This window comes from Canis lupus, chromosome 3 (assembly GCF_003254725.2).
Source record: "Canis lupus dingo isolate Sandy chromosome 3, ASM325472v2, whole genome shotgun sequence".
NCBI lineage: Eukaryota > Metazoa > Chordata > Mammalia > Carnivora > Canidae > Canis > Canis lupus.
Window position 1 is genome coordinate 83,432,442 of NC_064245.1, and position 27,966 is coordinate 83,460,407.

At 41.4% G+C, this 27,966-nt stretch overlaps 2 long non-coding RNA genes across 2 annotated transcripts; one reads left to right on the plus strand and one right to left on the minus strand.

The window, feature by feature from the left end:
* Positions 1-75: 75 nt before the first annotated feature.
* Positions 76-27,846, minus strand: LOC112654043 (uncharacterized). Its single transcript, XR_003132673.3, has 5 exons — positions 27,444-27,846; positions 17,836-17,980; positions 14,836-14,885; positions 1,068-1,852; positions 76-202 (listed from the first exon to the last, which is right to left on the minus strand). It is a non-coding gene; the product is annotated as an uncharacterized LOC112654043 (long non-coding RNA).
* Positions 2,319-5,254, plus strand: LOC118354259 (uncharacterized). Its single transcript, XR_004814421.2, has 3 exons — positions 2,319-2,426; positions 4,201-4,366; positions 5,011-5,254. It is a non-coding gene; the product is annotated as an uncharacterized LOC118354259 (long non-coding RNA).
* Positions 27,847-27,966: the final 120 nt, after the last annotated feature.

Here is a 27,966-nt window from a genome sequence, read left to right on the forward strand (position 1 = left end):
CTATTTTCAGGTACAGGGTAGAATTTTGAAGCAGAGTCCAGTTTTTAGAGAGCTATTCTGAATAATGCATGCATGTCAATAAACAGAATTAAATTTAATAAAATAGCAGTGAAATTTATGATTACCAGTGGTACACCCTTGACAGCACACCTGGCCACCATCCTTCAAGTTTGAGACGGGCCTTCTTATGACACAGAAGCAACTGGAAGGTCAAAAGATACATCAGAGTATGACCCAGGGCCATTTTGGTTTGCTCATCTAGGGCATCAAGGCTCTAACAAGATTCACATCATTATCAGTGATAAGTCATGAATTAAGCATTTTTTTTAACTCTCACTGGTTAAATAATGCTTAGCAACATCATCTTCCAGAAGCACTTCTCCTGTAGTCATGATTAGCCTTTTCTAATGATTCTGCTCAGCTAGGATTTTTAGTGTTTTTTAATTGCGTATTTTATGATATTTTAATTTTATGTTTATTCATTATTAATCATCTTTATTATATTTTAATTGTAGATGCAGCATCCTAAGCAGGGAGAGGGAACACTTCACAAATAAGAATATTAATTTATATGTCTTAAAATAATAATTAGAATTTTAATAAAATTACTTCCCTTAATAGGTCTCTGTGGAATGTAAATCCCCCACCCTTTACTGAACGAATGAGATATGAGGTGAATATCATTAAGCCCTGTGCTCCCTTATAACCAAAAAAATTTAAACAACAATCGTAAACCTTCAAAATATTTACCTAAAGGCAAGTGGCCTCTAAAAAGCAGTCTCAGAGCTGCAGACAGAGAATAAAGTCTAAATGTATCTTTGGGGCACCTGGGTGGCTCAGTCGGTTAAGCATCTGACTCTTGATTTTGGCTCAGGTCATGAACTCAGGGTTGTGGGATTAAGCCCCGAGCCAGGCTCCACCCTTAGCATGGAGTTGATTTGGGATTTTCTTTCCCTCTCCCTCTGCGCCTCCCCCTGCTTGGATGCCCACGCATGGTTAACCTCTCTCTCTCTCTCTCTCTCTCTCTCTCTCAAAATAAATAAATGAAATCTTTAAATGCATCCCACCTCATTCTGGCTTCTATCAGGAGGATGGACACATGGACATTGCCCATCTCACTGGGGTGTCTCAGATCACTTTGTACTTGACTTGCTCCCATACCTGTCAACACACAACTCTGCAAAGCATCCTGAGTGTCAAGGCCATTCGAGCTGCACACCTGAAGTGATAATACTGACCACTGTCTATGATGTGTTGCATCCGAGGATGCCATAGGGCTCTGGAAAGATCAAGTAAGCCTTTTAGGTTTTCAATGCAAGGAGAGGACCCCTTGGGTCCAGCGCTATAAATGGGGAAATTGAAGAGCAAGGATAGGAAGCCACTAGTTTGATGGTTCCTGGCCAGAACCTTATGGAGAAACAAAGGAGCCCGACCATGTCTGGCCCTTCACTAAGCTTAGACTGCCTCTGTGGCTTTTGGATCGGATTTTGAGTTCTCCTACTTCTATGTTATGCGATGAAGAAACCATAGGTGTTCCTTTGAATGAATGTCCTTTCTTGTATTGCTGTCAAAGTTTATTCTCAATACCATCCTTTGATGTATAGCTTTCTTGTCACTTGACAGTTTAAGTTTCTTCCATGTTGTAATCAGCAGCAGTAATTCTTGGAGCTGGCATTTCCTCTTCCTGGGCAGAGGATGCTACAGCCATTGTGGAATTAACCTAAAACTCTTCCAGCATCATTTTAAACTAGTGTGTTTATCATGGCTTTGTGGGTGCATCTGTTACTGTAGGGTTTCCATGCGTCCTTTTAAATCCTGTTAATTGTCTTCCAGGGGAAGCTATAAAAATTCTCTAATAGAAAAGAAATATAAATATTAGTAAACTTTCCCATGTAGGTGGGAGATTTGTTTTGTTTTGTTTTAATTAACTGTTCACACAGTTCCATTCCCATTACTTTAGTGTCACTCTTTGCAGCCTCTGAGAGTGTGCCCACCCATTTCAGGAAAAATCACTGCCATCATTCTATTTATGAGGCTGGAGTTTATCAGAGCATGGCTACAAAAGGTAATCAGAAGAAAGAAATGCAGCTCTCATGAACTCTCAGCTGACACTTTGTCTTGTATCACCCCAGACCCCACCACCTCCAATACACACACATGCTCCCCTCGTGCAGGGTAGCTGCAGCTCCATACATTTTTAGAAGAGTATGTGGTACTGATTATGAGAATGAGTCCCTCTCATTCCCTTCATGACCCATTAAAAGGTCACTGCCAACCTTCTATTACAAATCCAACCCCCATGATGTCACAAAACCCAGAGAAGAACTACAGAAACTAGGAGAAAAAACTTCTTGGATCCCTTGGCTTCCAGTCTCACTTTGCCAATCAAGGAGCAAAGTCTAACAAGGATGTCCGGGACTCCAAAGGTGATTTAAGCCCCATAGCAACCTGAGGAACAAATCTGGCAATAGCAGAACCTACCTCAAAGAGTGGGGATTAAAAGCAAGCTGTAAAATTCTCTTCAGCAAGTTGGCAACAGGGAGAAATAGTGTTAAGATGAATGCAGGTTAATTTTTTTTCTTTCCATGGAACAATCACAAACTCTTAGAGGAAACTGGTGACCAAAATTTCTTTATAAGTGACAGAAATAGGGGTGACCACAACATATAGCCCAAATTCTGAGACTTTGACTATGAAGGCAACACTAAGAGATGCCAAACATGAGAAAGATGCCTTAGAGACAAAATGGTTGGGGGTAAACAGGTAAGCAAATCAAAATGGACAGAACACAATACAAGGAACTGGCTTATCTGAAGAATGAGGGAGTCAAGGAGACAGAACAGGGAAGGGGCCCATTGGAGCTTAGGAAAGCAGAGTGAAAGCCCAGTGTTGGCAGAAGAGAGGGGCCTTGGCTCAGTGGCCTTGAGCCCTCCAATCCCTGTGTGTCCCTCCTATGGAGAGATACTCCAGGCTATCTTAGTTCATTGTCATTAAACATTTATATCCTAAAACTAACTCTGTGTTTTAGTTCTGTGTTCACCAGGCAACCTTCCAATCTTCAATTCATTTCCAGAATAGATTTGCTAGCATTCTAGTCTAGTTATATTGGTAATTAAATTTATTTTGGTAAATCACTCAAAATGGCATGCCAGTTGATACTTTCTTGCTTGTAAGTTTGTCTAATGTAAATTATCTGAATCTCTGTTTATAGGAAATACTGGACAAACAATAAAAATAAAAATAACAAAATATATCTGAATAGCTTAGGCCTGAACTTGCCTAAGGATGGCTTTTCCAGTTCCCCCCTGTTGTGCTGTGCCAGCCTCTTGGCATCCTTGATTTCCCACCGTCCCCTCCTTCACACCACAGTCCCCACTTCCCACCAAGCCCCTCCAGGTGGGTGATTCCTACAGCTTCAGACTGATCACATGGCTTAGATTATTCTTACCCCTCCCGTGTAGGTCTATAGTACACAATTAGGATCGAGACCCCTTACATCTATGCAGCATCCAGGACAATTCCCCACCCTGCTTAACCCCATAGGAATCGATCAGAGAATGGAAGCCTTTAGGCAAGAAGCAGTAAAGGTAACAAATGAGACTGAGATCCCAATGTCTCACTGTTTTGTTGCTTTTTCTTCACCTCCCCCCTAAACTGAGTCATAATACTTTTCAACCCTAGAGAGAAAACTCCTGGCTTTAGCCCCTTCTAAAGCCCAGTGGTAGCCTTTTTGTTATTCTTAACTGGAAAGAGTGCCTGAGATTCTGTATCTCATGTGGAATTGGAAGCCAGGAGGTCTGGGTGACAGTTAAAATGTTCTCATTAAAAGGTCCCCTAGCATCATGCCATCTTGTATAGAGTCATGGATGCTGAAAGCTGCACAGGACCTGAGGGATCACCCAGTATGATCCATCTCTTAGGACTCCGTTTATAGAGCAAGACTTCTCTAAAGTAACATCTATAAAAATGAGGCTTAAAACTATTCTGACCCCCAAATCCGATATAGTTTCCACTCTACCAAGCCTCTTCTTCTGGTTTTAATTTCACCAGCAGCAAACTAAAGGGCTGAATTTGAAGGGATTTCTATAAGTCAACTTTCAGAATACAATGACCTCAACCAGGCTTCTAGTCTTAGGTTCCTATCCCGACTTCAGTTGGGGTCATGGGTGAAGGAGCTATTAAGACAACTTCTATTTGCAGCCCGTCTGCCAGCATTGCTCAGCTAGCTGAATGCAAGACATTACCCACCAGCTCTGAAAAAAACCCTGCCTGATGCTGAAGCCAAGACAGAAGAAGGTGGCTCTCAGGGCTGGAGACAGTATCGTGACAATATCTTTGGGGCATCTGGAAATAGATGAGTCTAAAAGTAGGCCTGACTCTATGCCTGGACATTTCGGCTTATGAGTTGAAGGGGAGGAAAAAAATCCCATTTCTACGTAATGTCTCACTTGAAACCAGAAAAGCCCTAATTCAGCGATGGAATTTTGGTGCTGCTCTGGAGGCAGTGTTAGCCAAGTAGGAGGTTCTGGAGGGAGAGCTGAAATTAAAGTAGAAAAAAGTGGGCTGAGCATTCCCAGAAATGCTGCAGCAGGGTTATGATTGAGCAAGGAAGCAAGCGCCCCCTTTGTGATCCAGTCTTCACATTTGTGAAACTGGGATCGTACCTCCCTCACCGGCTGTTGTGAGGACTCAATTAGTGTGTAAATATAAAATGATTAGATCAGTGCCCGGCATTCTAATATCTATATAATCACGTGCCATTTTATGAGACATTAATTAGAAATGCAAGTTAAAATGTGATTTATGGCAAACTTCACTTGGGAAACATTCTCAAGTTGGGAGACCTCCTTACTCCAAGGCCCAGCACACAAGGAATCTGGGGGAGCCCCAAACAGTGGGGTGGATAAAAGGGTTTACTTCCTCAGCTTGGAGAATTGCATATAGATTCCAAATGGTGCCCCACTATGTGAGTGACTCATTAATATGTATGTGTCTGTGTGTACATTACAGCTTCACCTTTTCCACCCTAAAGAATCAAGATGTTCTTTCGTGTGGCAGCTACCATCTTTGTATTGCCAACTCAGGGCTTCAATCCATAGTCCAAGAAAGGCGGTGACCTGTTTCTCTAAAAATTTCCATCACAATGATCTTGTGAAGCTCTTAGTCTCTAAGGAAATCCCTTGCCCATCTCATTCCCAGGCAGAGCACAAGTCAGAAAAACCAAGCAACAAACTTCTCCCCTTAGAAAAACACTTGTGGCAATGAACTTCCATCATCCTTTTGAACTCTGTCTCTTTTGTGTTTGTGATGTGAATAGACCTTACAATTAATTATCACCATGAATAATATATGGTTGTGAGCCTAAGAAATAAGTCAAAGGTTCTAAAGAGGTTTATCCCTCATTTTATACACGGGTAGGTGTTCTTGCAAACACACATTCCATTTTAAACACATCAGCACGTTTGGGGATAGAAGCTTTTCGGAGCTGGCCTTCTTGCGGTTGGCTCATTAGTGAACAACTCATGTAATCAATAAGTTACCGACTGAGAGACTAAGAGTTTCTTATCTCTGCCTTTGCATGTTCAAATGTCTCAGAAATATCGATGAAACTACATTTCTCTGTCTCTGTCTCTGTCTCTCTCTCTCTCTTCTGTATCACAATAATTAGTTGGAACAGAATGGAGTTTTGCTAATGTGTAATTCTTTTGAAGCCCAGAATGTGTCTTTTGGTCACCTTGCTTTTTCCTCTCCCCATCAGCTAAAGGTTCTCATTTAAGTGTCAGGCTGAGGCTTTGCAACAATTTCAAGATTTCAGGTAGGATGTCCAATATCTTAAGACATGATAAATGTCCAGTTAAAGATACAGTTCGAAGTTCCACAGGGGAAATAGATTGGGCTGAAACAATAGACATTCTTTATGACAATGTTTATGCGAAGTTAAAATGGTCATGCTCACTTTTTTTTTTTTTTTTTTTTTGGCATGCTCTCTCTGGGTACCTAATTCTTGTCAATGTTTCTCATTAATGACTAAGGAAGCCAGTGTGCCAGAGAGCATGTTTAGGTTAATTTGGTTGACCAACTGAATCCAATTGACTGGTAGTGAATTACTAGCAGACCTGTAGATATGTATGGATAATTTTGGCAGCTATCCATGACGTTCCAGCCCATAATTCTTGCTGGTCTGTGTGGCCTAAGGACACAGTAGATGGACATAATTGCCCCTTTGGGCATGCCAGTTCACTGGCATTCTGGTGTTCACCACCCAGTGTATGGAGGATCCCCTCTCTTCTGAGCCTTACCAAGGTTTTCTTTCTCTTACAAAGGTAAGAGAAAACCACTGCATTATGGTGCTTTCCCTTGCTAAAGCAAAAGCACAATCCTTCTCAACCCATCAGGATCTCTAGGGAAGCAACTAGCAGACAGACAAAGCCCAACCTCTGGAAGGAGAGCCAATCTGACCAGGTACTAGCTCTAAGGACTTTAGAAAATCATTTCTATTATGCGCTACTCATTTCATCATCTGCAAAATGGACGTAATCATGTCTAACTTCTAGGGTTCTTGGGAGGATGTTATGTCACCTCACTGATATAAAGTAGGACCTTGGGATATAATAGCTATTGGTAAAAAAATTTAGAGAAAAATGAAAGAAACACTTAAACAGAAGCACTTGAGAAGAAACGTAAAATATTAATATTATCAAGCAACAATAATACTAGTATTATTATTAAACTATCTCATTGGTAGAGTCAAAATAGGGCGTCTGCATATAGTTCTATGTAGTATTATAAACAAGACTGTCTAAAAATGATTCAGGGGTTCTTTCTGAATTGTCTGGACAATGAACTAGCTAGTTATGGGGTTGCTCCTTCCCCAAGCAAGCAGCTTCCCCATAATCCAGCTGCTCATGGGACTAGGGGCTTCCTCCCATAGCAGGAGGGTGTGCAATGGCACACAGGTCCCAACATCTATAGGTACTAGGAAGCTAGTTTTCCTAAACAACCTCTGTAAACAATAGCACCCAAATCCAGAGTATCTGGATTCCAAGTAGCTTATTCATCTTTTCCATCCACAGCACAATCACTTGATAAGGCTACTTTCCCATGTTAGATTTCCTGTCTTCATCTGTTTGGGCTGCTGTTAACAAAAGACTGCAGACTGGGTAACTTACAGACAACACACATTTACTTCTCACAGTTACAGAGGCTGGAAGTCCAACTCAAAGCACCAGCACAGTCAGGTGCTGGTGAAAGCCCTCTCCCTGATACATATGTGTCCTCACATGGTAGAAAGGGTGAAGGAGCTCTTTATAAGACACTAATCCCATTCAAAGGTCTCCAGCCTCAGGACCTAAGCATCATCTAAAGGCCTACATCCTAACATCATCATACTGGGCACGGTTTTCAACATACAAATTGAGGTGGTGGAGGAGACACACAAGCATTCAGACATCGCGTCCCATAATAAACAATAGTAATAAGGGACATGTTTCCTGCCCTGAAATTTATCCCCACAGTTTATTCAGCAGAGTATCCTATCCCCAGATTGACTCCCTTAGGGGATAATGAGGGTTTTGGGGACAGTGTACTTTCTTTTCTTGCTAACCCTTGTTTTATAAATCTCCCATATAAAGCCTGTTCCTTAACTATACCCTGTTATGTGGTACAATTTGTCTGGAGCCTGTTGCACAAACGTCTACCTTCAGAATTTTTTCCAATCAAACCTAAAGACCCATCTACGAGTTCTGGTCATATCATCAATCATTAAAAATGCACAGATTTGAGCGCACCTAGGGGGCTCAGTCAGTTAAGCATCTGCCTTTGGCTCAGGTCATGATCCTGGGGTCCTAAGATTGGGTTCTGGGATCGGCTACATAGGGCTCCCTGCTTTGAGAGGGTCTGCTTCTCCCTTTCCCTCTCCCTCTGCCCCTCCCCCAGGTACGCTAACTCTCTCTCTCTCTCTCTCTCTCAAATAAATAAATAAATAAATAAATAAATAAATAAATAAAATCTTTATTTACAAAAGTGCACAGATTTTGTTTTCTGCGCAGCGCACTCTACTAACCCTAGGAGGGCAAATTAATTAAACACTATCCCTGCTCTTAAAGAGTTTGGTTTTTGTCATTATGATGCTGTTATTCTATGTCTTTAGTAGAAAGAAAATACAATAGCTTTGGTAGAACAGAACATAGATTTATCCTCAGTGGTCTCTGTGCCATCCATTGGTTAAGAATAAATTATGAACCAGGCACTCTACCAGACACTTTGTAGACAGTATTTTACAAAACTCCCAGACTTACCCTCTGATAAGACAACTGAGGTTCAGAGAGGTTAAATAACTTGCCTGAGGTCACACAGCTAGTGAGTGATAAAAAAAAGAGTTTGAACTCAGTTCTGCTCTTGTAATAATAAGTCATCCTGCTTCTTAGTAACTTGAATAGCCAAAGGCAAACTCAAAGCAGATGAATTGAACTGGACTCAGCATCAACACATTTAGTCTATTTTTCTCCAGTCGCTCAAAGAGCGCCCCAAGGGCCTGGGAGTCCACATGTGTCTCTGCAAATGACTCATTTATTTCCAGGGAGTGACTTAGTCATTAAGGAAGAAAACAAGCAGAGTAGCTCTAGACACACAAATCATGTTCCAAAGTATCCTTGTCCACTGATCAGCACTCATAAGGCTCATATTTAAAGCCCTGTCATATCCAAAGTGCTGAAAGCGTAAGTTGAGTTTTTACATAGCAAACAGAAAAGAATGAGGGAGAGTTTCTGAACTTATAGCAAAGTCTACATAACATGTAAATGAAATAAACTGACATTTTTTGAGTTCTGCATGAACTGTTTTTTATAGTCTTTCAAATATTTACTGTTTTAGAGGCCTAAGGCACAGTTCTCCTAGTTGTTAAAAAAAAAAAAAAAAAAAAAAACAAGCAAAGAAACATTAAATGAGCGAGTGAGTGCTACAAATCACTTGAATGTGCTTTATAAATTCCATTAATATGACCATCAACAGTAAAGATATTGATCCAAAAGAGGTAAAAATGGAATTCACATTTGTTCACAGCCAACTGTGTGCTGGGTACTGTCTGGGAATCTTCAGACGGTGAACATTTGTATTTACTTTTGGCTTTCCATCAATTGATTTCTCCTCCTATGTTTATGTAATTCTCCCCCTAATGAGTCTCGCCAGGAGGCTGAGCCTGACTCTTACTTGGAAGCTGCCTCCCTTACAAAGTCAGGGACAACTGAGACTTTGTAAGGGAGGCAGCTCCCAAAGTCAAGAACATGCTCCAATACGCATCCAATTATGTCTGGCCTGAGAGTTGGAACAAGGAATCAGTGAGAGAAAGAAGCAACAATACCACCACTACCTATGACAATGCCCCTCCCACACCAGCCTGGGTCTTGACTTTGGCTATTGTTCTTTCAGACTCCATGTCTGGTTCTCCATCATGTCAGGTGATTCTTTCAATCACTCCTGCTCCTGTAACTCAACCAGAATTGCTTCCAACTCCTGAATGCTGATGGAACCACCTTACAGCAATCTTTCCTATGGCATGGGTTTTATATATATATATATATATATATATATATATATATATATATATATATATATATATGTATTCCTATTATATAATTAAGGAAATTGAAGCTTTGGGATAGCCAGTCACCTTCACAAGGCCATGCAGCTTTTAGGAGACAGGGCATAGGTGGCTGAATGGTAGCTAATATATTCTCTCTATGTTCTGGTAAGAACTATGTGGAGGTACCCAAGCATATGTGGGCAGTCACCATCACCTGGTGAAAACTACCCATGGAGAGCCCCAAAGGCCTCTTCTCTAGAGTTATAATTTGCAAGGTTGGATTATTAAGTAAATTCACTTGATTTAGGAGACCAAGTCCATATGTTGTCTCTTCTGAAAAGTGAGCCCTTTTTCAGTTGATATTGTGTGTTTTGATATAGATACAGCTATAATGGTGTATCTCTTCAATGCCATGAACCTGGGGTCCTCGTACAGAGTTTAGCCACTAGAGATACAGGAAACTTTGTCTGAACTTCAGCTTAGATCACCTACAAGTGAGGGGTGAAAATGGCTGAAAGAAGTTTCTTCTCTTATGCCTCAGGAGGTCAAGACTTGGGAAATCTGTAGCTTTTCTGAATTGGAGGTTGGGCATCACAAGGCTGGGATTTGTCACTGTTATAACACAATGAAGAAGCGATTATGAAAGGTCATTGCAGAATGTGAGATCGTAACTTCTGCATTTACAAAATGCTCCTAATTTGTATCAGGGGCTTAGCAGGCCACACTCAAAGGAGGCTGGAGAAATCCAGTGTTTTAAAATTTAAGTCTCTTTCTCCTCTGTTGTTCACACATCTCAATAAATAGACATGGTGGGTAGAGAATTGTTTGAGTGATATTCCAAGTAGTGAAGATTGGGACTTCCCTACCAGCTGGCAGAAAAGCCTGCCTCACAGTGAAAATAGACATAGAGTCTTGTGTTTAAATACAAAAAAGCACTGCATCCTGAAGGCTTTGACAGATCCCAGCCAGAATTAAGCAAGACCACTAGCAGCTCCAGTGAAATCTGTGACTTTCAAGTGAGAAAAGTCTCCATCACCCTACCCCATCCCTTAAAAGCCTTGAACACACTGGCATGGAGATCCAGGTCATCTTCAGAATATGGGCCTATAACAGACACATGAAAAAACATTCAATATCATTCTGCATTGGGGAAATAGAAATCAAAATCCCAATGAGATACCACCTCACACCAGTCAGAAAGGCTAAGATTAACAATTCAGGAAACAACAGGTGTTGGTGAGGATGCAGGGAAAGGAGAGCTCTCTCACGCTGTTGGTGGGAATGCAAACTGGTGCAGCCACTCTGGAAAACAGTATGGAGGTTCCTCAAAAAGTTAAAAATAGAGCTACCTTAAGATCCAGTGATTGCACTACTAGGTATTTATCCAGAGCATACAAACATAGTGATTTAAAGGAGCACAGACACTCCAATGTTTATAGCAGCAATGTCCACAATAGTCAAAATATGGAAAGAGCTCAGATGTCCATCAACAGACGAATGGATAAGAAAGATGTGGTCTATATACACAATGGAATATTACTCAGCCATAAAAAAGAATGAAATCTTGTTATTTGCAATGACATGGATGGAACTAGAGGATATTATGTTAAGTGAAATAAATGAGTCAGAGAAAGACAAATGCCACATGATTTCACTCATATGTGGAATTTAAGAAACAAAACAGATAAACATAGGGGAAGGGAAGGAAAAATAAAATAAGGTGAAAATAGAGAGGGAGATAAATCATAAGAGACTCAACTCTAAGGAACAAACAGAGTTGCTGGAGGGGAGGTGGGTGGGCAGATGGGGTAACTGGGTGATAGGCACTAAGGAGGGTAGGAGGGTATTTGATGGAATGAGCACTGGGTGTTATATGGACTGATGACTCACTAAACTCTACCCCTGAAACTAATAATTCACCATATGTGAACTAAATTAAATTTGAATAAAACATTTTTAAAAATAACAGACTGTGGGCCTAGGACTCAGTCTGCCTGATGTTTGAACCCCACCTGTGCTATTTGCTAGTCATAACTTTGTTCAAGGATTTAGCATTTTATGTGTCTGAGTTTTCTCATCGATAAAATGGGAATCCTAATAGTATCTACCACATGGGGTTGAGACAAAGAATAAATCAAATCTTTCCTTTAAACATTTTGAATATAAATCAAAATGTTGTCTGTCTATAAATCTTCATATAATCTTTGGTTTCTAGGTAAATAGGAGTTAACAAAATCACCAGCAAGTCTAGGGTTAGCCCTGCCACTCTGACACGTTCCAGCAGCATGGCCTGGCCAAGTTATTTCACTTCCCCAAACCTCATTTCCATGTGTCTAAAAATAGCTAATGATAGATAGAACAAGCTACAGAGGCTTTGGGTAAGGATCAAATGCAAAAAGCTATTGAAATTATTAAAATCGATGAAAACCTGGTGGAGGTGGTAAAAGTTTTCAAAGATAAAAATTAGGCTTCTTGCTGTTTCTTGAGCATGCCGGTCATAGTTTCACATCGGACCTTGACCCAGCTGCTGTGCTGCGTATCTAGAATTCTTTTCCACCAGCACCTCACATGGTTGGTTTCAACTCAAAGACATTTTTGTGGGCCCCTGATCATTTGAGAGTCCAACCCTTTTTTTTTTTTTTTTTTTTTTTTTTTTTTTTGAGAGTCCAACTCTCAATTTCAGCTCAGGTCAGGACTTCAGGGTCGTGGGATAAACCCCAGGTTGGGCTCTGCTCTTGGTGCAGAGTCTGCTTGTCCTTCTCTCTCTGCTTCTCCCCACCCCGCTCCATCGTGCTCTCTTTCTCTCTCTCTCTCTCTCTCTCTCTCTCAAATAAATTTTAAAAATCTTAAAAAAGAAAAAAGACCATTTTCTTAGAAGGACCTCTTCTGACCATTCTATTTTAGTTAACCACACACGCTCGCACACACACACACACACACACACACACTCATACTCATACTCATCCTGCAATATTTTATGAAATCCACTCATTATATATTTTTATTGGTTACTTATTCCCCACCCTCATCCCAATGGAATATAAATTCCTTAAGATAGGCATTTCTCAATCCCTGTCTCTCCAGGAGCTAGAGGAGTAGCTGGCACAGAGTAGGTGAATATTTACTGAATACCCATGAATATTTACTTAATGTATTCAAGAATGAATTCAATCCCATTGACTCTTGCATAGTACCTGTTAACACTGTGACTGAAAGCTTCTACTTCTTTCAGTCTCGAGGTTTTAGAGTGGCCAGGCTTTGTCAAGGTCACCCAAGGACAGTGATTCTTAAGCCGTGCTCCCCAGCACAGCTTCCCAGGCCAGACAGTGCACAGAACTGATCTGCTGGGTCTTCACTTCCAGCCTAGAGCATCATTCCCCAGGATGATACTCCGGATTCCAAATCAACAGTATCTCTGTCTATGTGGGCCACGATGGGGAAAAGCTTAGGGAGCACTGCTCCACGGAGCCCAAGTGATTCTAGAGAGGTGCCTCAGGAGCCAGTGGTAGGGTATGAGGGAGAAACCCAGGGGCCTGGCTCCCAGATTCCCCACCCACTTCCAACATTGCATCTCCATTTCTTCACTGCTTTACATAGCAAGCTTCCAGAAATTGTGATGTTCAAGAAATGACTCTATAGCAGTTTAAATCAAGATCTGAAGGAGTCATGCAGGAATAGATTATATCCTTGGGGACATCCTTGCAGACACTCCAGAAAAACAACGATCTATGCCCTGGTGCCTCGTATTTCATTGAATGCATTCCTTTAAACCACAAATTACCTTGCAGAAGGTAACCCCTGAGTCCTTGACAGCTTAGAGAGAGTGAGTTTATTAGCCTACCTTCCTGAGGATGGAAGGATGGCTATAGGCCTAGGGAAGTGACGGGAGCCAGAACATTCTGACATGAGCAGAAAGGGGATGAGCCAGAGACCACTGGCCTGTCCCAGTGTCACCCCAGGCTCACGCTGTCGCTGGATAACATTGCCCTCTTTGCCCTACTCTCTCTCTACACAGATCAGTCAGCCTAAAGCCACTCAGGAGCTGGCAACCAATGCTGCTTCCCACACAGACCTCCACATATCCTGCCAGTGAAACAGATTTTCAATGGCCTCTGTCTGTGGGATATTGCTACCCATTCAGGGGTAGATTTTCAGTGCAGGGCAGCGTAATGATTCCCATTAATGCTGATATTATTCATGCAGCTAAAATCCACATGCCCCCAGCTAAGACATTCCCCTGTAGAGGCTACAGCCCATATCTTCTTAGAAATCCTTCATTACAGGTAGATAATGTGTTTGCACTATATAGGAGTCTGACGCACAGTAATGGCCTCCCTCAATGTGTCTTTGAATCCTGCAAAACACCAGGGGATTTTTATATGTACATTTAATCACTAAGCCCAGACTTCCACTTGCCGACATCCTGCTTCCAGGGCAGATGACAGGATGTGGTGCACTTAAACTCAGTGTTAGGAGAGTCTCATCCCTTGCAAATATATTTTCCACATAAAACAGTGCTCTTTATTCCCAATCCTATTCACATTTTGAGTTGGATAATACTTTGCTGTGGGGGACTATCCTGGACATTGTAGAACGTCCAGCAGCATCTCTGGTCTCTACCCACTCAATGCCACAAGCACCTCACTCCGAGCTGTAACAACTACAAATGTCTACAGACACCGTCAAATGCCAGGAGGGGCCCCAGTTGAGAACCAGTAACATAAAACAAAATGAAAGGAGGGATATCCCCTCCTGTCCTAAAGCCCCAAATGTGAAACTGAGCCTACACACAAAGAACTCCACCTGGACAGCAAGAAAGCAGGTATATTTGATATCAAATGAGGCATCAGATGGGGTTGTTAAGGAGTGACAAAAGTCAGGGAATAAACTCAGGTTTTATTGGATCCAAATTAAATAATATAAGAATCAATCCCCGATTAGAAGGCATTATAGAGACAATTTGAGGCCACTCTCCCTGAGACAAGAGAGGAAACTCAGAACCAGAAATGATAAGTGACCTTTGGGTGGTCTCATAGGCTTGACAGCAGAGGCTGGACTAGAAGTCAGGTCCCCAGACTCCAGGAAGTTAACCAATTGTGGCTTTCCTTCCCTCATTTGTTTATTCATCAAACACATATTTTTTTTTTTTATTTAAGTACTTGTCAGCTGCTGAGCTCAGGCCTGAAGACAAAAGAAAAAAAAAAGTCATCTTTCCCAATAATGACAATGGGACCACTTATCAGTTACCTTCTTACCTTGTATCCATGGATGAGGTATTTTAGATCTATCATGTCATTCAGTCTTCCTGAAAAAAAAAAAAAATCTATGAGGTTGGTACTATTTCCTCACTGGTGATATTGATGGGTACAATTAGACATGGTAGTCCCATAACTCATGTGACAGTTACAAAGTCCAGCGTTATAATTGGAAATATGTCAAGAGTCTTCTAGGAATGATGTATCGACTAGAGCAGAGAGGAGTCCACAGTCTTCCCTCTTGGTAAAGCATCAACACCCATCTGCCAGCTACACGTGATGTGTGGGAAAAAGAAGGGACATTTGTCGCAGCACAGTGCTGGGGTCAGATCTTGGCTCTGTCCCTTTCCTTGCATCCTTTGAGCTAATCATACAACATCACTAAGCCTCAGTTTCCATACTTGTAAAGAGACTTTAGGAGATCCAGCAGGCATTTGGTATGATGATCAAACAAGAGCGTGCCTTCAAGTCACCAAATGCTAGACCTCGGGATCCCTGGGTGGCTCAGAGGTTTAACACCTGACTTCAGCCCAGGGCGTGGTCCTGGGGTCCCCGGATCAAGTCCCACATGCCCCTCCCTGCATGGAGCCTGCTTCTCCCTCTGCCTGTATCTCTGCCTCTCTCTGTCTCTCATGAATAAATAAACCAAATCTTTAAAAAAAAAAAAAAATGCTAGACTCCTCTCCTTTTCCTATTCTGTCTGGACTCAGTTTCTTTATCTATAAAATGGAGATGATAAAGATAGCTACTTTGTAAAATTGCTGTGACAGCTAGGAGGGTACATAAAAGGTATATGGTTTGGAGGCTTTAGTTATGTTTATAAATGTAAATAGCTATGGGATATTTTTAATGGGTAAATCAAAGGGGGAAACTCACAGATAAACCATAAAGATGAAGTAGCATGTTTTCCTTGCAGTGTCCACTGCCCTCCCAGCCCACCCTACCCATTAATAGATGTGTGATCTGAGATCCTTAAAACTGAAAATAATTTGCCCAAGATTCCTCAGCGACCTGCTGATGTCTTTTTCTGGCTTCCAAACCCAGCTCTTTCTTCTTCCTCCTGTTTCCCTCCTATGGGCTATCCTGAACCTAGCCAGGAGTAAACCTCTCATGGATGGAAAATGCGACCCCCCCCATATCACAGACTATCATTGTGGAGGGGCCCACAAGGATATGACTAATAACAGAGCAATATCCACATAAAAGTGAGCTGCCTTGGCCCCTGTAAAGCCTGTCCTAATTGGAGACTCCCATTAGTCGCTCAGTTCTGGGGTCTTATCATCTCCTCTGGGAGCCCTTTCTGACTGCCCTGTCAGAAGCAGCAGTCTGTTTTCGTCACCTCATCTGTTTGCCTCCACAGCACTTACCAATATCTGAAAACACCATGCTTAATTGTTTACTTGTTTATGACCAGTCCCCCATACCAGAATGCAAAATCCATGTGGGCAATGGCCTTATCTGCTTGATTTGCTACCTTATTTCCAATGGTCAGAACAGTACCTAATTATTATTAGACTCTTAATAAATATTTGTAGAACTGATGCAGAAATGAGTGAATTTGAACCAGATTCCTATGTTCTTCTTGTTAGCCTTTCTTGCACCCATGTCCCATTACCCCAAGCCCCCACCAGCCCCCTACATGCACCCAACAGAACCCCTGGGTCACTAAAGTAGGCTGGATCTTTTTTGAAGCATGTCCTCGGCTTGGTCTGAGTAGGTCCCAAATCAAAATCTTAGGAGATCTAGAACTTGCCCAAGCTCTGATGATCTGCAACCTAGATGTCCAGAAGTCTACCATGATGCACTTGATTCCATGCATACCAAAATGTTGAAGTGTTTTCAAGACTTGAGATTTCACTGAAAGGCAATTCAATAAGCATTTACGAGGCACCGTCGATGCGCTTGTCATTATATCAGCAAAACAGGCACTACCACCAATCTGATACAGGATGTCTGGCCCCAGACTAATTCCCCTGCTTGCAGAAGTGGTGATGAAAAATTATGACATTAGCTTTTGGTTCGCAAGAGTGAATTCTGGTTGAATACACACATTAGGGGTACCATCTTACTACTCCAGTAAGCATTAGTCCACCAGATATTTTCCATGACGACCATTGACAAGGAATCACATAACACAGCACAGGCCCTTGGAAAGTTGATGGAGACAATGGGTACCAGAAATGAGAAAAGAGGGCACACGAAGGGATAGAAGAAGGATCTAAAGACAAACTGTACCTTTCTGTGGCAGTTGGGTGAATACATGGGAACACTTGAAGCCAGATCGACTTGAGGTCTCATCCTAGCTCAGCACCCAAGTTGGTGCTATGAACTGAATGTTTATGCCCTCCCAAAAAAATCTAGAAGTGGGGCCTTTGGGAGGTGATTAAGGTCATGAAGGTAGAACTTTGGTGAAAGGGATTAGTACCCTTAATAAAGAGACCCCAGAGATCTCCCTCGGCCCTCCCACCATGTGAGGACACAGCAAGAATACAGCCATCTGCGAATCCGGAAGTGGGTCACCAGAAAATGAAACTGCCAGCACCCTGATCTTACATTTCTCAACCCCCAGAACTGCAAGAAATAACTAACTTGCTGTTGTTCATGAGTCACCCAGTCTACAGCATTCTGTTACAGCAGCCCAAGTAGATTAAGACACATGGCTAATTGTCTGCTGTCTCTGAGGCTCGGTTTCTTCATCTGTGAAGCAGGAATAATAATACATAACTCAGAGATTTCTTGTGATGAATAAAGAATTAATATGTACAAAGTGCTTAGCATTATTTCAGGGGCAACGAGCAATATTTATCATTATCCCTCTGAGCTTACTCAGGTGTAGGCCTCAAGAGGGTGAGTGAACACCAGAGTAGCCTTTGGATGTACCCCTTTGAAGGATAAGAAAAATGTCATGAAACAGGACTCCATAGATGGCTCTTTCACTGTGCCTGACAGTGTTAAAGCAGCTTCCCCAAAGTACTTGGTCCCCAAGGGCCTCTTACTTACCGGGAGAATCTGCTTCCTCCCCCGTGTGCTCTGTTCACCTTCCTACTCCCATCTGCACCAATTAGCAGAGAGCAGATTGCCAGAGACCCAGGAGAGCGCCTGGAGAACAGACACACCATGCCAAGAACGGGGGAGCCTTCGGAGCCTGTAAAGGGAACGGGTCGAAAATGAAGATGTACTGGGGGAACAGGAATTACAACTCTGCTGATTAAGTGATGAAGTGAACGGAAATGAAAAAGGTGGCATAAATTATTAAGGAAATGCTAGCTGCTCCAGGCAAAAGGCAACCGATGAAGGAGGCTGGGTCTTGTTAAAGGTTATAGAAAGAACCTGCAGCTGTAAGCCGGGGCCTCACTGTGACACAAAGGACGGGAATTGTACTCCCAGTGTTTTTTTTTGTTTTGTTTTGTTTTTTTTATTTGTTACTGATTTTTAAAGGTTCAAAGATGTCTTCGATTCCCCAGGTAGCTGGCTCTGTCCACTGAATAAATACAGGAAAGGGCTTCAGATTAACTTAAGAACACAAGTTTGCACCTATAGTCAGAACAGTTGAGCTGAAACAGTCAGACAGGCCATTTGGATTCCAGATAGCATAATTTGAAAAACATTTCAGAGTGACAACTTCAGAATGCTTTCTTGATCAGCTATGCAGGGGCGTGGAGAGAATTCTCAAGTTACCAGCTTCCAGAAGAGAGGCGATGGAGTAGATTTCAGTAAACAGTAACTAGTGTGAAAATTTGCCTCATATAGAGGTACATCCTTTTGGAAGGTTTGAGCATGACTACCAATCAATGTATTTCTCATTACTTGATTTTTTAAAGATTTATTTATTTATTTGAGAGAAAGAGAGAGAATGCACATATGAGCAGTGAGGAGGCAAGCAGAGAGAGAGGGAGAAAATCTTAAGCAGACTCAGAGCCCGACACAGGGCTCAATCTCACGACCCTGAGACCATAACCTGAGCTGAAATCAGGAGTCAGACTGCACCACCCAGGCTCCCCAATTTCTCATTACTTCAAATTGCCGTTGATAATGCTGTCAATCCTTCCTCCCCCTCACCACAAATGCATGATTGAATGGGAATCGATCTCTACCTCTGTCTCTGTCTCTCCAGCTCTTTCTCTCTTTCCTTCTCTTTTTACCTAGGTGCACTGACTCCAATAGTTTGTTGGAGGACAGAGTCTGTGCCTTAAAGATGGGGCTCTCAAAGATTATACAAAATGCAAGTGCAGAAGAAAGCAGGGAACAGAGAAACTTCACAACCCCCGACAGAGTGACCGCCTAGGCTCTCAATGACTTTACCAACACCCCCAATGCAGTTCCTAGAAGCCTAGCTGTGCTTCCTATTCTGTTCCAGGACAAGGATCCTGCTGAAAGCCCCCTCTTCTTGAAGAAGTTTGAGGGAGTGTCTCAGAACTAACAAAGGTAACTCACTGTTTATAGGAGGCTGAAAGTCTCTCCATTACAGTCCTTCGCCTAGGTGACATTCAGACTCTGCTTGATTACCTCTTACGACAGCAAACTCCTTATCTCACAATGTAGCTCATGCCATTTCTGAATCACTCTTCTCAGCCAGGTACATAGGTAGAAATAAGTGCTCCCATCGATTAATGAATCAATTAATAGCATTAAGTCAAGGCTGAGGATGCAGATATAACCAAAGAAAGAAAGGCTGATCACAATTCTATTTTACAACCTTCCCAACCCCTCTCCCCTACACGTTGGCAGCCCACGCACACACCACTGGATTGGGAGGAGCAGAATCCTTTTTGTCACCTTGCTGTCTGCTTAGATTTGGACCACTGGAAGGATAGCACATCAAAAGAAAGACAAGAAATCACTCAGGAAATACTACAAAGCACTAGGTCTGCCTCTATTGGATTACAGCTGGGGAATCATAAAAAAAAAATGTCTTTGTAGCTTTTTTTTTGTTTTTTTTTGTTTTTTTTGTCCACAGTTTCTTGTGTAAAATTGTGTTTTTAATCCTGGTGACAGAGTAATATATTTTCATTGAGGAAAATCCAAAAGATGCTAAAGCACAAAGAAGAAAACAGAAAGTCACTTAGAATCCCATTATTCACAGATTAATACATTAATTTGGTGTATATCCTTTCAGGGGGTTTTGTCTATTTGTCATATGACTTAATTGGGAACCTATGTTTCATAGTGTTTTATAATTTTTGTGTTTAATATAACAATGTGCTGTGGACATTTTTCCAAGTTATTAAATTTCTTCTTCAACATAGTCTATAGCATTTGTGTAAATAAAGTACCCTGTCTATTTATGCTCCTATTTAGAGTCTACACATACGCTATTTATGTATTTATTTATACATCTGTTTATAGTGTTATTGGTGAGCACATAGGCTAATTGGCAGCTTTACATAATATTACATATGATGGAGGATGAATCAAGAACTCTGGAATCAGAGAGGAAAACTCAGAATCTAAATTTATGGGGGCAAGGAGAGCTTCCTGGAGGAAACAACACTTGAATATTACTTTTCAGATTAGAAAGTGTGATAGTTTACATTAAAATATTTAGTCTCCACAATTGGCCAAGATGCTCTTACAGTTCCCCTCAGTTGACTAAACTTTAGACAGATTTCTTCCTGACTCTAGGTTCTGACCTCCCTCTTCTAAAAGCCTTTGCTTTAGAAAACTTGTCATTGTAAATTCTCTCTCTGCTCCTTTGAGATGTAAATCTTTTTAAAAGCTTCTTGCCAGCTTTACAGCCCAAGAATTTCTCAAGGACCTGGGAGCCACCCATTGGAAATGTAATCACGGAGGAAGGAAATCTCCCAGTTTCTGTGGAAGGGTAGGAGCTTCACTTTGACAGCCTAACTTCCTGTCATGAAGATATAAGGAAGTTTCCTTTTCCTTTCGGTGAATGCAATTAGCAAACTGATGGTCTGTAATCCCCTCATCCCAACTCCCAAAAATTCTCCCAGACTTTGTTTCAGCAGAAATGAGCTGTCACTGAGTTCTGGCCTCTCTTTCCTATTAGAGTAGTATGGAATAAAGTCTTCCTTGCCTGTTAAACGTTGACCAGTGCAAGTTTTACTTTTAACAAAATGGAAGTCTTAAAAGGCCTCCTATCCTGTTGTGCAGGAAAACACAACTGAGAGAAAAGTATCAAGCGAGGAACTCCATGAGCACTTCCCTCTGAATTCCTACATACCACACTGGAAAAAAAAAAAAAAAAGAAACCTAGAAGAAAGAAGTTGAGATTAACTAGAGTAGTTGGTTAAATTATACTAATGAGAGCCTGACCGGCTCCTCCATGGCTTCTTCATCCACAAAATGAGACCAATAACAGTACCTGCTTACAGGGTTGTTGTGAGGATTAAATGAGTTCATATATGAAAAGGGAAAAATCAGTACTGGCACATACAGAGTGCTGTTCATAACTAATATTGTTATTATTACTATGGAACAGCATCAGTTTTAGAGTCAGAAGAGGCTGAGATCAAGAGCCAGCTTCATCACTTCCTGGGAGAGTGTATTAGGCAACTAACTTGTGTCAGAGCCGGTTAAAAGGTTTAAATTAAACAGCATCTGCAGGGCAAATGATTCACATTGGTCCTGTGGTAGACAGAATTCTGAAATGGCCTTTCAGGGTTTCTGAACCCAGTTATTCAATCAAATACTAATCCAAATCCTGCTATAAAGGGATTTTGCTGATGTAATTAAAGTCCCAACTCAGTTGACCTGAAAACACAGGGATAGTCTGAATGGGCCTCATCTAATCACACAAGCCCTTTAAAATGTGGAAAATGTTCTCTGATGGTCAAAGAAGAGTAAGTCAGAAAAAGTCCAGATGTGAGAAGGTTTCGGCATGGAGTTGATGATATCCTTTAAGTTGGAGGGGAAGGTGTCCACATTGACCCCCACCTGGCAGCCAGCAAGAAATGATTCCTACATCCCAAAGAGCCTATGCTCCAAGGAATTGATTCTTCCAGCAACCGAAATGAGCTTAGAAGTGGATTCTTCTTCACACCCTCCAGACGAGAGCACAGCTTGGCCACCATCTTGATTTCAGCTTTATAAGACTCTAAGCAAAGAACCTCACCAACTGAGCCCCAACTCCTGACCTACAGAGCTGTGAGACCATAAACAAGTGTTGCATTTGGGCGCCGCATTTGTGGTAATATGTTGTGTATGCATCAGTGGAAAACTAACTCAGGCCCTTGGTAATATGTGAAGTTTCTTTTTTTTACCCCAAACCTCTTTTTACCACTGTAAAACCCACAACAAAGGTGAAACCAGGGGTAGCCATGTAATCTACTCTTTCCTATGTGCCCACATACCCTGACTCAAGGTCAAAGTACTACTTATCCCCCAAAGGACATCCTGCCACACAGGTGGGTGCCCTGGTTAAAAGACTAGGGCAACCTCAAGAGTCCCTTTGAAAATATACAATGCTCCTTGTTTTCAAGCCTCAGCACCAATGCACTAAAGAGATCGGACTGTTTTCAGAATGGAGAATCACAGGCAAGTCCATTTGTACCGTTTTATTGACATTTTTGACCTTCCTGGAAAAGCACGTTATGTTTTGCTATAAAAATTATCAGAGAGTGCAGCTTGCCGAGTGATATTTTATATTACAGGACAGAGCACTCAAAGCCACTCTCCTCAAAGAAGTGCTCCTGCCACTGAAGAGCTCTCGGATCTTGGTGGGCCTTTTTCTCCCCCTGTACCATGTCCACACTGTTAAGTGGGCTGCAATGTTAGCAAGTAATTTGGTAGATGGAACCACAGTGTGACATTTCCTTGATCGAATCACTCCAGCAAGTTTAGGTGCAGTTTTAAGTGAAATACTAAAAGTAAACTTAAAATCTGGGGCCTTTCAAGAAAAAAAAAAAAAAAATCATCATTTCCTAGAAGTTTTTGGTGTATACTGAGGATACCTGTGAACATTGGGTTTGTTTGGATGTTGATTCTTTTGACAAATCTCAAGACAAAAATGGAACCAAAAACCAAATTAGGATTCAATAAATAAATAAGCCCTTTGGGCCCTACACCATCTTGTCCAGGTTTCTTGTCTCAAGATAGAAAACTTTTTATGTTTAAGATAATTGTACTACATATCTGTAACCCCACCCACTCTAAAACAGCAGAATAGCCATGTTGGCCAGAATGCATTCATAAGTCAATTAAGTGTTGACTCATATATGCTAGGGGACAGTGATAGGTGCCAGGAATATAAGTATGAAAGAGACATAATCTATAAACTTAAAGAGAAAAGGCAGATATTTTCCCATTATAAGGAACACAACCTACTCAATCCTCCTGCCCTAAAGATAGATCAAAATAAAAAGCTACGCTGCATATTAAGAGGACAATTGAACAACAAGGGGTCAACTTCTATTCCCCTACTTACTAGCCATGTAACCTTGGACAAGTCATACAAGTTCTCCAAACCACATTTCCATCATCTATAAAATGGAGGTAATAATAATAACGAGATAATGGTATTGTGAAAATTGAAGGAGATGGTCCATGTAAAAACACTTGGCTCAGCGCCTCATCATTAGTAAGCAAGTGGTGAGGATGATCGTCATGATGATGATGATGGTGATGATGATGATGACAAAAGGCCTTACTTGGCACTTACATGTGCGACGATTAGATTTTTCCAAGTGAAACCGTTAAAGCTCTGGTTCCCATGTGGTGTGAGTTTTCTAATTTGTCCCTTTGAGGGTTTCTTGATTTTATGGTTTTCCTTTATTTTTGTATTTGAATAGAGTTGATGCACAATGTTACATTACTTTCATGTGTATGACATAGTAATTCAACTTCTTTATATGTTATGCTATGCTCACCTCAAGCGTAAATACCGTCTGTCACCATATAACACCATTGTGACGTCTACTTTGTCCCCTTGGCTGCTCCTTAGCATCAGCTCAGAGCAGGAGGTCATGGAATTCCTGCTGTGAGGCCATCCCCAACCCAGAGAGGTGTGGTGTGATAAGACCTGTGAGAAGAAGAGTTTACCTCTGATGGGAAAGCATCCCAGAAGTGAACAATTTTCTGGGTGGAAAAGAAGACGGTAACTAGTGTTGACAACTTTATGATACACATTGAGGTAGATGAAATAGCCAGATCTTGTGTGAGAGAAAGGAAATGATTTAAAAAAAAAAGAGAGAGAGACCTGTAAGGTGACTGGGGATCATTTTGTGAAGAACTTCCTGTGCCACACCAGTATGCTGAAGTATACTGTGTAGGATTGCGGTATGCTCAAATGCCCATTTTTAAAAAACATCACCCAGGTAGCTATGAGACTGGTTTTATAGAAAGGCAAAATGAGAGGCTGAGATCTCAAGAAGCTGTTAGGCTGGAAAGGGAAAGGAATGACTGAGAAAACACAGTCATAATAATGTGGACTGGGGTAGATATTAAACACAGAACCACAAAGGAGGGGCACCTGGGTGGCTCAGTTGGTTAAGCATCTGCCTTTGGCTCAGATCATGATCCCAGGATCCTGGGATGCAGCACCACAATGGGGCCCCTTGCTCAGCAGGGAGCAAGCTTCTCCCTCTGCCTCCTCCTGTTCATACTTATGTTCTCTCTCTCTCTCTCTCTCTCCCTATCTCTCTGAAAGAAAGAAAGAAAGAAAGAAAGAAAGAAAGAAAGAAAGAAAGAAAAGAAAATCCTTTTAGAAAATAAAGAAAGAAAAGAATAAGAACCACAAAGGACTATTACAGGATGTCATGACCCTTTGGTTATGGTGGACCATGACCCCTGTAAACCCAAGGGCCCCCTAGTGTCTTGCTGATGCTATAGTAGGAGTTTACTGCCTCTGCTATTTGAGGCACCTTCTCCTTTCCACTGTAAAAGTATGAGGTTTCCAGCTCTCCCCATCAGTTATCCTGGGTCTTGTATTCTCTTGGCCCATGTAAGCTTTCATCTAACCGGATACTTTGTGCAAATCACTGAGACCCAAAGAATGTTTTTTTTTCAAAGGCACAAATAGCCTTTGAAACTGATTGAAACTAGTTTTACACTAATCACACGTCCACTGCATGGACTGCTACTCCTTTGGAAAGAGAAAGACCGAGTTTGAGATGAATAGAAAGTGGGGAGTGGCACTATCCCTGCAACAGGTTACACCTAGGGTATGGCTCTGTTATCATTTTCCTGGACAAGGAGGGAATTTCAAGGGCTCCGAGGTTCCCACTTGGGCCAACAAATGTATCCACTAATTCACCTGCAGCATTTTCCTGTGTCGATTTTTCCCCTGATCTCATTATTACTCCAGTCAATCTAAACTGACCTCAAATTAGCAATTTACACCTTTGCAACCAACTACATTTAGAAAAATTTCCCATTTAAAACTTGTCTTACTGATTAATTTGCATCTCCCAAGTACACAGCCAGTGTTATATTTGCATTTTAGGTACAAATCAATGAGATTACTGCCACCAAAATTACATATATCCAAAGGAAGAGCCTACAATTGGCAAACGTCATAGTGATTTACTTTCAGGTTGGTTTTTGTTCTGTTTTGTTTCATTTTGCTTCAGTTCTGATAGTGTAGGGTTGCTTTTTATTATTATTATGTTTTTTACCTCAAAGTAGGGTATAACCTCACAATGGCTATGAACACTAACACATGCGCTTCTGTTAAGTCAGAAAGAAGCTGAAATTGACAAAAACATTTTTTTTCTTTTCACTTGTAAGACTGTGCAAAGGACTAATAATAATGCAAGAAAAATGATGTTAATAAACACTTCTTGATTACAAACATTTCATCAGGCTCCAGCACTTTCAACACTAGTCAGGGTTTGCCTGCTAAGACTGGACTTTGAGGAAAAGCTAGATTCGCACAAAAGAAATTCTGGCCTCTGTTCTAACACATATTTTGGATAAACCACCAATTTTCTCCATATCTCCATCTCCTCATTGTACTTGGTGTGCTTAAAAGTACCTTGATCACCACGACTGCATAATGTAGTGGTATACAGCAAAACAAACAGCCATAAAATATGTGAATTGTCCCTTAAAGTTTATTTCAAAATAAAAGACAAATGAAGAGAAATCATTTTTTAAATAAATGCATTGCATTCTTTAAAATCCCAACTGAAATATGTATTTCTCAAGGCCAGTATCCACAAGATATTTGTCTTGTTTCTCTGATTCCCTTTTAACATATTTTTATAAATACAATAGGCATTCAATAATTTTTTATTAAACAACTGAATGACTAAACTTATACGGAATATTGTCATTTATGTTCCAGACTCGTTAGATCCATAGATCTAGTCAGGACAGACCTCAGTCACAGCCATAGCAAATAACACAATAACAAGCTTTTGGGTTAATTTGGTCATGTAACTAGACACATAACTTTTAGCAATCAATTCCTATTCAGTTTTCTTTGCACTTGAGTGTACTTTTTTTTTCTTTTCTGCCCTGAACTAGATCTAACAACAGTACTTTCCTGTGCAAATATGTTTTTTTTTTTCCAAACAGAGAATGTAATGGATTACAGTAGCTCTTCAGTCAAATACTGGAAAATACAGAAATTTGGGGAGAGAGCTTTTTAGTTTCTCCACCACCAGAATCCTTAAGATGTTATTAGGCACCTGGTGACCAAGGCTGCATTTTTTTCTTGCCCTTAGCTTTATTTTTCCCTCAAGGAACCAGTCCTCCCACTAATCCTACAAACATTCCTAAGGCATCTAATATTGGCTGGAAACTATGTTGGATGTGAAAGTGAGTAATACAGTCCCTGACCTCAAGTAACTCATAATCAGGTAAAGAAAATCTTTAATTGCTTTAAGCATTGCATTGTTAGTGATTCCAATTGCCTGTGATAGCATCAACCTTACAAGAAAGATGTGAGAGGAAGCTCAGATGAGATCATAAGTGAAAAATGGTAAAGTCCAAAGCCCGGTGCAGTGTAAGCACTCTACCGGTCCCGACAGAGATGATGGGGATCAGGCCCCCAGTGCAGACACTTGGAGGCCTGAGAAGAGACAACTTTTCCCAAGTGATGGGTGGAAATGGGTGGCAGGTCACTGTGAATGTAACAGAGTCTGGAGAGAAGAGGTCCTGGGGGTTTTCTTTTCCATGTGAAGGCGTTGGGAGAACAAAGCAAGAGGCAAAATAGTTTCCTTTTCCTGAAGCCAAGCTCTTGATAAATTTCTACTCTAAATTTCAATTTCTCTTTTACTCTGCTCTTTTTCATTTTCTTAGCACCAGCCCCCTTTTCTAAGGTAGCTGCACAGCCTCTTCACTGAGTGAGCTCAGTGGTCACTGCACACTAGCACCATGGTGCCAGAGGGCTGTAGAAAACCCCCTGCAGAGAAAGCAAAGGGAGGGCAGCTCTCCCAGAGGGGGTCTGTGGGAGGGAGTGGCCATGGGGCAATAAGCTGGCAGACAGCTCGACACACAGGCTTGGAGAAAAGAAGCTTCTCTGCTGAATTTCTAGTAACTGGGAAATCCTGCATGTCATCCAGGCTCTGCTCTCTCTCTTCTCTCTAGATCCCTCTATCCCATCACCACCAAGTACTAGAGACTTTTGTCTTCTAAATACTTCTCAACACTGCCTCTCCTCTCTCCTCTGGCTCTGGTTAGACTTCCACAGCGACTTCCTTACTTACCTTGTGGCTTTCAGTCTTTGCCATCAGTTGCTCAGTTGCCTAAAAGGCTCCCATGCTCCTTAAGATGATTTTCAAAACTCTTCCCAGTCTGCCTCTTGTCTGACCCTCTGCCTCATTTTCCCCAGCACTGTCACATACTGTGTCCTCCAGCAACTCTACATTGCTTCCAGTTCCCCTAGAACCTCTCATGCTGTTTCTCTCCTCCTTGCTTTTGTTCATGTTGCCTTTTGATCTAGAATGGTCTTCCCCAAATTCCTAGTCATCCTTTGAGAAGAGATAATGACAGTCACCAAGGATGACTAACTCATCTAGAGTTACCTGAGAATTTCTACGGTTTATGCTGAAAGTCCCACATCCCAGAAAATTCCCTGTAAGTCTTCACCTTCTCCAAGCCCTTCTTAGTCCTCCCTGATCAGGTCAAGTATCCCTCCTCTGTGATCTCATAGTACAGGTGTCCTGTCCTTACCACACTGTAGTATACAGCATGTAATAATATATATATTTATATATCTTGACTCACACT